This window comes from Cucurbita pepo, chromosome 10 (genome assembly GCF_057944985.1).
Source record: "Cucurbita pepo subsp. pepo isolate OVF chromosome 10, ASM5794498v1, whole genome shotgun sequence".
Taxonomy (NCBI): domain Eukaryota; kingdom Viridiplantae; phylum Streptophyta; class Magnoliopsida; order Cucurbitales; family Cucurbitaceae; genus Cucurbita; species Cucurbita pepo.
In genome coordinates, this window is record NC_141807.1 from 9,926,587 (window position 1) to 9,941,235 (window position 14,649).

A 14,649-nucleotide genomic window follows, 5' to 3' on the forward strand; every position below is an offset into this window, starting at 1 on the left:
GAACATGACATCAATTTCAATCATTTCTCTAAATTTTATGATGCTCTAGTGTTAGATTTCATGGGAAAATTGCACGAGTAAGGTCTTGAAATGTCTATATATCAAAACTGTTTAACACTTTCCAAATCTTGATTTTTTTGGATGTTTGTGCTTTTTTTTTTTTTTTTTTTTTTTTTTTTTTTTTTTTTTTTTTTTTTAACTTGTGTTCCTAATCTTACTTTGTGTTTGTTACATTTTTTTTAATTATGTTAGAAATTAGCCAATAATCAATTCATCCTTTATGTTTCTTTCTTTTTTTAATTATGTTAGTCATTACTTTTTGCTAATTTAATCTATTCTATTTATTTTATTTTATTTTATTTTTTTGCTATTGATGGACGTATCTTTCTAAAACATACTAAATAAAACTAAATAATTGGTCAAGAGAGGATATGAGATATAACTTAAGGTTAAATCTCTTTCCATATGAGAATAACTCATTCTCATGTCCATCTTTGCTACCATATACTAAATGAAGGATTTTATTTCTCTTGGGTCAAAACCATCCTTAAAGCACAAAATTGAAGTTGTAGTTAGTCAATTATAATATTTGACGTGGTAGTTTTCAAACTACTTTAAATGGGTGTAAAGAGAGCATGAGAATAACTTAGTTTCACTAATCTGACACGTGTTGGGCATGTACTGAACACTTGTTAATACGATGGATACATTACAAATTTATAATCCATCGTATCAGACACTTGACTTTGAATATATTTTGAGAGTGAAACATACATTAAGCTTTTTTGTAAGTATACAAATATATAAATTTTTTGAAATAATTCTTTTTAATTAATGTATCATTGTCACATCGATGTCCTAGTAAGAATGGCATGTTACTGTTAGGAACAGAAAAAGAAAATTCTAATATCATAAGAATGGGGAGAAATCTCTCATCCAATTGAAGAATGACTAAATCAAATCTAATTCAAATAACTAGATCAAATCTAATCCAAATAACTCAATCAAATCTAATCCTAACAATCCCTCCCTTAAACTGAACACGAATAGTAATCAGTTTATATCTACGATCTCAGACAAAACTTCCACCAGGTAACTTCATCAATTCTCATGTGCCATTTCTGTTTATTGCTCTAGATCCCTTGCTTGCCTCCATTTCTCACTCTTCAATACTTCTCTAAAGTTCACAGTTTGCAGGTTCAGTAGGGGTAAACATGGCTGAGCTTCATCATCTTCTTTTCAAAAAAAACTTCTCCTATTACATAGTCTCTCATCAAGACTGGTGGTCTCTTATTCCTTGCCTTATTCGAGCTAGGAGAGCTTGCTTCAGCAAAAGAGCTAGATGAAATATTTTTCTCTGCAGTATTTTCATCTGCCGCTTTTATATCCTTATTTTCATCTGTCGTTACTATATCATAAAGTCTGTAAGCTTTTGACTCTTCACTAACTCCCAGCAAAACATAACTCAAACTCTTATCATCTAGCTTAGTTCTCTGAGCTGCCTCCTCTTTTTGTCTCTGAATCAACTCGAGCCCACAATATTGTTATTCTTCCTTCCGCTGCAGCTCCAGAACTAATCGTCGCTGTGGTTTTTCTACCCTTCTTCTATTCTCTTCTAGCATTTTATCTAGCTCTTCTCTCTCTTTTCGTGCTTGTTTTTCTTTTTGTCTTGTAGCAGTAAGAGCGGCTTCTTTCTCTTTCTCAAGCTGCACATCAACATCATCAAACAACTTCGTGCGACCTTCCTCTATTCATCTCTGTATTTCTAATTTAGTCTCTTCAGAGTTTAGCCTTTCTTCAACATTCTTCTGAATTAGTTCTTCCATCCTCCTAGCTGCATCTTCTTCTAACTTCTTCAACTCTGTTTCACGCCTTTTCTTCTCTTCTTCCTCTTTCTTAAGCTTCTCTATGGAATGATTCCGATCAATGGATGCACGACTAGGACTAGAACTAGACGATTTGGGGAAAGGAGATAACGAGGAAGACCTACTTCTGCGTTGGCGGCTGAGGGAACTTGAACGGCTGCTTCTCCTGGAATTGGTAGTGGAATGATAGGGGGAAGAACTTGGGTCCCTTATGCTTCTCTGACTATGGCGATAGGAATTGGAGCGGTGAGTGTACGACAGAGACCTTGAACCACTTCTCCCCATATGTTTCAATTGAGTTCGAACGGCTGCTACAGGCTGAGATATAGCATGCAATACGAACATTCGATTCAAAGACATCTTTGTCTCCATGATTAATCCTCTCTCAGGATGAAACTCCTTGCATGTTCCATTTTGAAACAAAAAGGTAACCCCTTTGCTTGCAATTTACCAATACTCAACAAATTGTTCCTCAGGTCTGGCACATAGAACACTCTTGTGATTATCATTATGATTCCATTCACTTCTAGCAGTACATTACCCTTTCCGGTTACAACCATGCTTGAGTTGTTGCCCAGCTTCACTGAATCTCTGAAACTTCCATCAAAATCTGAAAAATATTCCTTCTTCCCACACATATGATTGCTACATCCCGAGTCAAGGAACAACATATCTTCTCTATTGGCCTTATTCATATTCACGTAAGCCTCAGCGACATCTCTTCTTGACTCTCTGCATAGTTTGTCTCCTTCTCCTTGCTTTCACATTCCCATTGAAAATGTCCTAGCTTGTGACAGCTATAGTACTCCACTGTGGCTTTGTTGAAGGTTTGTCTGCCTCGTCTGGTATTGCTTTGACATTTCCATTGAAAATGTTCTAGCTTGTGACAGTTATAGCACTCCACTATGGCCTTGTGAAGGTTTGTCTGCCTCGTCTGGTATTGCTTTGACATTCCCATTGAAAATGTCCTAGCTTGTGATAGTTATAGCACTCCACTATGACCTTGTTGAAGGTTTGTCTGCCTCGTCCCCTTCCTTTGCCTCTAAAGCTTCCACGACCTTGACTTCTTCCTCCAGCAGACTGCACAAGTGGACTCTCCATCGACATACTTTTATTATGACACACGTAGAAGACTGCTGCTTCTAGTTTTAACTAGTTTAGGGCATGACTCTGATACCAAAATGTTAGGAACAGAAAAAGAAAACTGGAAAGATCAGAAGAATCGGGAGAGATCTCTCATCCAATTGAAGAATGACTAAATCAAATCTAATTCAAATAACTAGATAAAATCTAATCCAAATAACTCGATCAAATCTAATCCTTACATTTATCATATCTATTTGGTATCATATTTATGTCTCGTATCTCTATCTCATTTTTATTTTTGTGACTCTGAGATATTTTGCTTTTATAAATAGATATTTTCACGAAAATAAGTTTAATTTATGTTGAGATGGAGAATAAAAATCGACACTTAAGAACGTTGATACTTGGGACTTTGATTCCTCTTGGTGTGAAGCTTGCATCTTGCAATTACTTGGGTAGAGAATGTGTTTCACTTAAAATTCACTCAAGAGAAAATAATCAAATAACGAACCATATTTGAGGGAGGATAACTTTTTTTTTTTTTTTTTTAATCTTGGAGAAATAAGAAAGAATAAAACTTAAAACATGGCAGGAATGACATCTTCTTGAATCTTTGTATCTTTGTTTTGTTCTCCTAAATGTATATAAAAAAAATAAAAAATAAAAATTTTATATTTTAGATATAATTTAAGTACCTATTTAATAAAACTCCATCCAAACTTCTACTCATAAATTTAATTATTATTTGTATACAATTGTTAATATGTAAGAAAATACACGTACAAAATGTTTATACTATTGGTAATACACTAGTCACGGTTGTTTGACTAAAACAATGCAACCATTGTCCAAACTAAAGAATTTGATTTGAGGCTATCTCCTAATATAGTGAGGCTCAATTAGACTTTGTTGTAAGATTCGACCATATCAATTTGAATAGCGTTCTCCAACTATAAATATTGAACTCCAAAGTATTCACGAGCAAAGTAAGTTTGTTGAAACTATCTATAAAAGTGTTCCAAAGTGAGTTGTGGAGAAGATTTGCCTTAAAATCTAGTTCCAATTAAGGATGTCAATGATGAAGAAGTGAAAGCTGTTGGAAGATTTGCCGTGGAAAATTTCAGAGGTGGTAGATATAATTTAATTTACGAGCGTGTGGTGAATGGTCTTTTCAGTCCCATATAGGCTTTGACCCCAAATTTTATAGTATTGTGATAAAAGCTATAAATGACAATAATATAAATTGGTCAGATATTGCAATTGTGAAGAAGTTTCGTCATATGCATCGGACGCTACCGTCATCCTATAAGCTCTTATCTTTTGAGGAATTCATCAAATTCCCTCTTCAGAAGTAGCAGTATAACTACTAGATTGCTTTCTTTACTTACAATAAGTCCTCTCTCTATACGTGCTTGTGGGACATTACTCTCTTTTATCTATAAAAATGGCATAGCCATAATGATATAATAATTCTTATATAAGTATCTTTCCTTTCTCTATATGTGCTTGTGGGACATTACTCTCTTTTATCTATAAAAATGGCATAGCCATAATGATATAATAATCCTTATATAAGTATCTTTTCTTTTTCTCTCGTACCCACGGATACATAACATGTTAAATTAACTCATACTTATCGATCCCCGCACCTCTCGCATGCTAAGCGAGCGCTCTACCATCTGAGCTACATCCCCACAATTTTTGCATCACAAAATCCTAAATTTCCCATCATCAATAATAGTGAAAATGAAGAAATATTGCTACCCAACATGTCATGAATAAGGAAAAATTGAAAAGAAACAATATATTTAATAATAAATAGTCTTATTTTTTGGAGGTGCGGGGTATCGATCCCCGTACGGCTCGCATGCAAAGCGAGCGCTCGACAATCTGAACTACATCCCCATGATTTTTACATCATAAACCTAAATGTCCCATCATCAATAATAGTGAAAATAAAAAAAATATCAAAATATTAATAACAAATAGTTTGGTTTGGTGATGCGGGGGCATCGATAATTGTGAAAATGAAAAAATATATTAACAAATTAAATACTTTCTTTTGGAGATGCGGGTTATCAATCCCCGTACAACTCGCATGCAAAGCGAGCGCTCTACCATCTAAGCTACATCTCCACAATTTTTACGTCACAAAACCCTAAACGTCTCGTCATGAATAATAGTGAAAATGAAAAATATCGCTACTCATTATGTCATAAACAAGGACATATTGAATAGAAATAAAATAGTAATAACGAATAGTTTCTTTTGGAGATGCGAGGTATCGATCCCCGTATCTCTCGCATGCTACAATCCCACGATTTTACATCAAAAAACTCTAAACTTCCCGTCATCAATGATATTGAAATGAAAAACTATCCCTGCTCATTATGTCATTAATAAGGAAAAATTTAAAAAAACTAATATATTTAGTAATCGTTTCCTTTGTTGATGCATGGTATTGATCCCAGTACTTCTCACATGGGATGCAAACGCTCTACATCTAAGTTATATCCTCAAGATTCTTACGTCACAAAATCCTAAACATCTCGTCATCAATAATAGTGAAAATAAAAAAATAACGCTATTCATTATGTCATAAATAAGAAAAAATTGAATAGAAATAAAATAGTAATAACGAATAGTTTCTTTAGGAGATATGGGGTATCGATCCGATCCCCGTACCTCTTGCATGCTAAGCAAGCAATCTACCATCTAAGCTACATTCCCACAATACTTATATCAAAAAACCCTAAATGTCCCGTCATCAATTCTAGTGAAAATGAAAAAATATGAAAAAATATCTCCACTAATTATGTCATAAATGCGGGATATCCTTTACCTCTAACATGCTAAATGAGCTCTACCATCTAAGCTACATCCCTACAATTCTTACATCATAAGACCCTAAATTACCCATCATCAATAATAGTGAAAATGAAGAAAATCTAGAGAGATGCAAGGTATTGATCCCCATACCTTCCGCATGCAAAGCGAGTGCTCTACCATCTAAGCTATATCCCCAGAATTATTATGTGACAAAGTCCTAAACATCTCGACATGAGTAATAGTGAAAATGAAAAACTAACCCAGCTCATTAAGTCCTAAATAAGAAAAATTTGAAAAGAAATAATATATTTAGTAATCAATTCAATTGAGATGCAAGGTATTGAAGATATTGATCCCCGTACTTTCCACATGGGAAATTAACGCTCTACCATTTGAACTACATCCTCTGCATATTATGTCATAAATAAGAAAATATTGAATAGAAATAAAATATTAATAATAAATAGTTTCTTTTGGAGATGCGAGGTATTGATCCTCGTACCTCTCATATGCTAAGTCGTACCTCTCTTATGCTAAGCGAAGATACATCCCCACAATTCTTGCATCACAAAACCCTAAATTTTTCATCATCAATAATAGTGAAAATGAAGAAATATTGCTACTCAACCTGTCATGAATAAGGAAAAATTGAAAAGAAATAATTTTCAACAATATATTTAATAATAGATAGTTTTATTTTGGAGATGCGTGTGGTATCTATCCCCGTACCACTCGCATGCAAAGCAAGCAGTCTACCATTTAAGCTACATCCCCACGATTCTCACGTCACAAAATCCTAAACGTCTCGTCATCAATAATAGTGACATGAAAAACCATCCCTGCTCATTATGTCGTAAATAAGAAAAAATTGAAAAGAAATAATATATTTAGTGATCGATTCATTTGGAGATGCAAGATATCGATCTCCGTACTTTCCACATCAGAAGCGAGCGCTCTACCATCTGAGCTACATCCCCACGATTCTTAAATTAAAAAATCATAAACCTCCCGTCATCAGTAATTGTGAAAATGAAAAATATCTTCGCTCATTATTTCATAGAGTAATTGTCGTTGCACAGGGCGAGACCTCTAATCCATGAAATTTTTGTACTAGAAATGAAGAAACTGGAGATGGTCCCCAAACGTCTGTATGGACCATTTCCAATCGCACTTTCTTTGGTTCCCTGGCAGCGTCAACCAGATTAACCCTACGGCGTGACAATCCTTGAGCTTCCACTCCTCCGTGGTCATGGTGTCCAGCTTCACCCCCAAAATGGGTTCCTGAATATCTTTTTCGTACAGATAATCTTCAATCTGCATCTTCTAGAAACTGATATCGAATCCATCAAACTTTTCAATTTCAGTTTTTGAACTTTCCATCTTCACAGATCGTGGTGAATCTCTCCTCGCTCTGATACGAGTTATTAGAATCACACAACAACGCACACACTTGATCTAAATGAACACAAAGAACATGATAGAGAAAATGTAAGAAGAAATATTGACTAATGATTTTGTATTAATGACTTCTGTTATGCAAAGAGGGGATATGGAGAATGAGAAATATACATTAAGGAAGCACTGACTAATGGGTATACCTATGATTTCAGTTTATTATATATAGCTTCACTATATGTAACCGCCTACTATATATAATTATTTAGTATATATATCTCTATCAGATTTTTATATAAATAGTCAGCCTTCATATTCAACCTTCTAGAGCCCAAATAGTCAGGGATTGACATCCTGCTAGAACACAAAGTCATATACATGCCCCTAGAAAAATGCCTAGTAGTAACGCAGTCTAACCCAACGATCATTCAGACAAACATCCATCAACCAAGAGGGGTGAAAATGATTACGATAGTACAGTTGAGAAAGAATCTTAGCCATGATGAATCTACACTTGCTGCCATTGTTGTATTTAAAAAGGGGGAGCTCAAGTGTGCCAACCTCAACAAAAACTTTATTGCCACTACATGAACACCACGACCCAAAACAAGAAGGTCAGATAAAGGGGGAGCTCAAGTGTGCCAACCTCAACAAAAACTTTATTGCCACTACATGAACACCACGACCCAAAACAAGAAGGTCAGATATTGGGTTTTAACCCCACCAAGAGAGATACATCACAAGATTAGTTTTATGTCGCCTACCACAAATAGATGTCATGCGGCTCAGCCTAAGCTAGTTGAATTCTACAAATAGCAAAATGGCATGTTCACAGTCGGGTTTATTTGACCTGCAAAGGCTCTTGTCAGTGATCACTCAAATGCTTAGCAAAGCCACCAAGCCAACACCTCTACTGAAGAAGGGAGACAAAAACAAACCACTAAAGCAACACATGTTCACACAAAAATACCATCCAGACGGATGTAGAGAAGGGTCGACCACGATAATTTCAAAGCAAATAGAGAGTTATGATAAGTTAAGGTCAGATCAACTTTGAGTTCAAAGCAACAAGAACCAAAGACGTGTGCGAAAATTCTATGGACTAGTCGAAGTTATCCACAAGATTAGGAAGACATCATATAGGATCCAATTGCTCCTATAGATACAGACTAACCCTGTTGTCCACGTCAGTAACTTGAAACGTTATTATTCCGACCAAGAAAACATCAAGTAAACGCAGGTGGTATGACGTTATGCAAAGAAGAAATTGTTTAAAGCGAAGAAAGTAGAATAAACAACAACAGAGAAGGCTTGAAGAGTTAACAAACCGAGAAGTGATTTTCAATAGCTCCTAGTTGGTTGGAAAAGACTCCTCAATACTGAGATCAGCTAGAAGTGCATCGCGAGACCTAAAGTCAGCCTCATCCTACAACGTTGAGTTTATGAAGAGCCGGTTGATAGAGATATTGACAAATTGTGTAAGGGTAGATGTCGCGGTCATGATTGGCCGAGGCATGTTGCCTGTGGCTGCATGTTAGATGTCTCAGCTATTCTTGTAAACGATTTGTGGTTCATGATGGCATGCTCATTCCAAACACCTTTTACTTGCTTTCATCTTAGATAGGCTTTTACTATTATTGTTGTGCCAATACGGGGTGTATGATTAGTCCTCGAAATCATATCTACACCCATCAGGACTAAAATGTCCCAAAATGTACTATAGGAGAACGTGACCAGTTGTTGTTTCTTCACTTTTAGCTTATAACATTGCTTTATTTGAAATTGTTTTTAATGTATTTTCTCACTCACGTTTTCTAAAATATTTCTTCTAAATGTGATTCGAGCATACACTGCTATTGTTCGTTCAGTCTAAATTTTGCATGGTTGACTTGTTCATTGGATTAGAACAAATGTCACATAATCATTGTCTCACTACTGCAAGAGTGCGATTGTGACACTTGTCTTCCGTTCAGTTGTGGGCCGCATCTTCTGACTAGTTAGTTTGGCCTGGAGCATATGTGTAGGTTGAAAAAGAAATGGTTGGATGCGGATTGCGAATAAGGGTTGAACCACGGAAGGTTTTTTTTTTTTACCACATATGGACTTTGGGCTAGTGAGTCTTAAATTTTTGTTCGTTTTTTAGTTCAAACGAACCCAAATTAAACCTACTAGTTCCTTCTTCCTTGCACGACTCACTCCTATTCTCTGTTCTGCCTCTTCTTGCTCTCTGAAACTTCTTTAAAGGCTATTGTTCACCGATTATTTGTGAGCATCTTCCTTAAAAGGATTGTGACCACAGATGACCTATGTAGAAAATTTGTACCCCATTTCTTAAAACCTTTAGCGGACAACATACCCAAAATAGATGCGCTGACCAGACTGCGCTACACCTCGTCTCACCCCCTCGGAGCAAATGGATCCACCCAATGGATGAACACTCAAACCAAACTCGCCCATCCTTTTTGGCACAGGGACGCGAGAACCAATCCGAGTAATCTACAGTGGGAAGACCCCTTAAAGCAACAAGCGAGAATGGCTAGGTTGATAGCAGGGTTAAAGAAAAGGCGAGTATGAAAAGACGTATCGCGTAACCGTCCCTGTAAGCAGCTTCATTCTTTCTTGATCTATGAACCGACTTTATGAAAAAAATCAGTCTTTCGGCTGAAAGTGTGACTGTTGGGTATAGATAAGCAGGACCTCTTGGTTCGGGGGAAACCGGAGATATTGGCTAAGAGAGCTAAGTAGGCAAGTACAGGACGAACAAAATGCACATACAAATTGATTGACATGATCCCTCTCCCTTTCTCTTTGGCTAGTTGGCTAGTTGCATGATAAGCGGGAAAGCATACCAGGTAGAGAAAGAAAGGCTACTCGATCTCCTGTAAGGCACACCCTCAACGACGAGCTCACCAGGCAATGCTATAAGTCTGATAGAAGTCCAAAGTTTCGTCTACTACGGACCAGGAAGCTCTTGGAGGAGCTAACATGAAATGAGAAATACATTCGATTACGGAAACTAATAGATAGTGAACTTTTTGGTAGAAACTGAATGATCCCTTAGCTCGGGCAAGAAATAGAAAAGGTAGTCGTACTCCTACCTTTTCTGTTGGACGATAGGAAAGTTTGAGCTGAAAGATTGAATCACACCTGGTAAGAAAGGCGGGCTTAGCAGGTTTCTCCAAATGTATAAACAAAAAGAGGAAGCAACCGGTCCTAAAGAGGTCAACGCGTACGTACTTTTTCCTTTCGTTTAGCGAGATAGCTTACCAGCTCTTTCGGCTCATAGCAGCAGTATGAAAAACGAAATCCTCATCCTGAGTCGAGTCCGCATTTCCATACGAATCAACATGGGCCAAACCAAGAGCTACTAATTTTTTCTTTAACGAAAGCGGATCTAACAGTTACGATAAAACCAACCTCTTTTAAAGAAGGAGTCGCTCTGCCTTGGTCACCGTGGATATATGCAGCTCCCACTTTACCTTTGCCTACCGTGAAAAAGAAAGTTCCCTCACGATAGGCCCTCCCAGCTCCCGAACGTCATTCTATCAATCGAGAGAGGTATAGAATAGTACAACAAACCAACAAGACAAGAATGGACTCATAAGATGGGCGGTCAGGGAAACGATTTCATTTGTGTTATCCGCCAAGGAAATGATCAAGGAATTCTTTATGCACGGCTGAGAGATAACCGTATTATTGCACATCCTGAATAAAGTACCGTAGGCAAGCGAAGCTTTTGAAAATGCAAGCGTGTAGAACTCAGATCCACTTTCTTTTCGATTCGTAAACTTCGGATCTGATCATCCTTTCGTCTCCGGGTGACTGAGAGAGAATATAGGCCTGGCGTGCATCCGATTCGGTCAACAATAAATGGGCTTGAAGTTCCATTATCGTTAGGTCAAAAATCTCTACTAGGTTTAGTGCACTTTGGTAGTTGCGAATGTTGCCGTAATCGAATGTCTTTCTCATTCGACATTCTCTCTTACCAAGCACTCATACTCGCCAGGGTTGAGGAGACAGTCCGTGAGCTAATTGGGTTTCGAGATTGCGTAGACGCGAAAAGAGCTCGCTTTCTACTTTCTCCTAGGCGTTTTATGCCCGGTTCTGGTTCAGGAAAGGGTCTCATCTCTTTCATTGGAGCACATTGATGTCGAATGAGTCTTCGGAACCGGTGGAGAGGCTATGATGACTTCAGGCTATTCAAATAGCATGGCTGATACCACAAAGAAAGGGTATCTAAGTCACACTAGTGGAATAGCTTTTTCATAATAATTATCTCGATATATGATACAAAAAACCTGTCTGATGACTGATAAGGTAAGGTGTTTCAAAAGACAAAAGAATGACTAATAATTATCTCGATATATGATACCAAAAACCTGTCTGATGACTGATAAGGTAAGGGGTTTCAAAAGACAAAAGAATGACAATTCTACGTGATAGAAAAGGAGATCTTTTTTTTTCAGGGACTTTGCACTTCGGCCCCTTAGAATACCACATCAAGGTGACAGGATTCGAACCTATGGCTCTCCTCTCACACCCAAAACGATAATTATACCACTTAGATCAAATGCCTTTGTAATAGATCTACACTTCTTAGTTGCTAGTCTATATATTTTTCGTGCCTTATGAAAAATTTATATATGTTGAAGGTGCATTATGAAAAATTTATATATGTTGAAGGTGCATTGCCACAAATTCCTTTGGGTTAGGATTATGAAAAATTTATATATGTTGAAGGTGCATTGCCACAAATTCCTTTGGGTTAGGATTATACCCATTGATAACTATTTTTGTTTTTTTTTTCTTTCAAAACCCATTGATAACTATTTGTGTTTTTTTTTTCTTTCAAAATTGTGCTTTTTTTTCTTTTGGAGGGGCATTCCAAGAATTGAACTCGAGACCTCTTGCACCCAAAGCAAGAATCATACCACTAGACCAAATGTCATTATTAATAACTATATATTAAGTTGTTTATTGAATGTATTATTATTATTTCATTTATTTTCTTTATTAATGAAATCCATGAGCAATTATTATTATATCTTTTAGATCTAGACCGCTGTTAAATTATTTACATAGGGTTTGCGATAATTACTATAGAGAGAAGAAAAAAGAATAGAAATTAATTACTGCAGAGAGAAGAAAAAAGAATAGAAGTTATTTAAAGAATAGAAGTTAATTAAAAAATAGAAGTTAATTACGGTACAGAGAAGAAAAAATAATAGACTTACTAGAGAGAAGAAAAAAGAATAGAAACTATTTTTATTTTCTAGAAGTTAATTATTGTAGATTGAAGAAAAATAATAATAGAATTACTATAGAGAGAAGAAAAAAATAATAGAATTACTATAGAGAGAAGAAAAAAGAATAAAAATTATTTTTATTTTCTAGTGTAAGTTTTTGAGACATATATAGTTTACAGAGAAGAAAAAAGAATAGAATTACTGTACGGAGAAGAAAAAAGAATAAAAGTTATTTTGGAGTTTTTATTTTTTATTTTCTAGCCTAAGTTATAGTTTGATAGTTCCTTTTGAAACAAGAAAAAAAAAATAGAATTACTATAGAGAGGAGAAAAAAGAATAAAAGTTATTTTTATTTTCTAGTGTAAGTTTTTGAGACATATATCGTAGAGAGAAGAAAAAAGAATAAATTACGGTAGAGAGAAGAAAAAAGAATAGAATTACGGTAGAGAGAAGAAAAAAGAATAATAGAATTACTATAGAGAGAAGAAAAAAATAATAGAATTACTAATTTTTATTTTCTAGTGTAAGTTTTTGAGACATATATGGTTTACAGAGAAGAAAAAAGAATAGAATTACTGTACGGAGAAGAAAAAAGAATAAAAGTTATTTTGGAGTTTTTATTTTTTATTTTCTAGCCTAAGTTATAGTTTGATAGTTCCTTCTGAAACAAGAAAAAAATAATAGAATTACTATAGAGAGAAGAAAAAAGAATAAAAGTTATTTTTATTTTCTAGTGTAAGTTTTTGAGACATATATCGTAGAGAGAAGAAAAAAGATAAATTACGGTAGAGAGAAGAAAAAAGAATAGAATTACGGTAGAGAGAAGAAAAAAGAATAGAATTACGGTACAGAGAAGAAAAAAGAATAGAATTACGATAGAGAGAAGAAAAAAGAATATAAGTTATTTTGGAGTTTTTATTACGGTAGAGAGAAGAAAAAAGAATATAAGTTATTTTGGAGTTTTTATTTTCTAGTGTAAGTTTTAGTTTGATAGTTCCATTTGAGTCATATATTACACAAGTAAATGATATTAAGAGCATTATCATAAATGATAATATACTAGGTTGAGACATATATAGTGGAGTACACAAGTAAATGATATTAAAAGAGCATTATCATTAAATGATAATACACTAGGTTGAGACATAGATCGTGGAGTACACAAGTAAATGATATTAAATTATAATACACTAAGTTGTATTGGACATTTCGAGAATTGAACTCGAGAACTCTTACACCCTAAGAGAGAATCATACAACTAGACCAAATGCCCTTTCTAAAAAAAACACAACATTTTTAACTCCTACTCAATATATTTTTTCTCTCAAATTTGAAATCTATTTTCTTGAGTGGTTGTTGGACTATAAAACAAAAAGTTGATGGTCTAGTATTTTACTTGTAAGTAAGGCTTGTAATATTGAATTGTTCTAATATGCAAGTGTTATCAAATAAACTACAACCCAACAAATGAATCAAACTAATCACTTTGGGTTGGGTTGGATTTATTCGGCTCAGTTCATCAATTTGTTTGATTTAATTTTTCTATTTTGCTTCGTATGACAAGAAAATGAAGTTGTATTGAATGTACCATAGTTTGATTTATGACAAACTCATATGAAATATAATTGCATTAATAGTACTAAGAGTTGGAGTCTATAAACATTTCATGAACTTAAGTGCAACTCATGCTTCATTAAAGACGAGATAAACTTTAGTTAAGTAACTGGAACTTTAAATTACTTCATGTGGAGCTTCAATTACTCTATGTTAGCTACTATCTTTAGGATTTACTAATTGGATAGAGTTCTTGGATTTAAGGAATTGTTTTATGTAATTTTCAACTACAACTTATGTTTTCAAATTTTTAGGTCATAATTTAGGTAGTGGTTGTATATTATGGATGAACACTAGAGTTTCTATCCCGTTCACCACAACTATTCTAGTTTTTGTTTGAAGGCTATAATTGTCATCGATGTTGTATGGCAATAAAATTTGTTTAGATGAAATTTTAGTTAAAGTTGCATATTTTACTTCTTGCAAGTAAAAAATTTGTTTCTTTGCATAATATGAATTTAGTTGCAAAGTTTTTAGGAATAAGATGGAGAAAGAAATTTTCTTTAAAATAATAAATAGACCCAAGTTCATCTTTGTTGTTGTCTAATTGTGATTTTTCAAAAAGCTTAACTAATATGAAATATCGAGGTAAATCAAGAATATATCCTACACGT

At 34.8% G+C, this 14,649-nt stretch overlaps 1 pseudogene; it reads right to left on the reverse strand.

Annotated features, from left to right (window-relative positions):
- Positions 1-1,199: 1,199 nt before the first annotated feature.
- Positions 1,200-2,237, reverse strand: LOC147790647 (uncharacterized; annotated as a pseudogene).
- Positions 2,238-14,649: the final 12,412 nt, after the last annotated feature.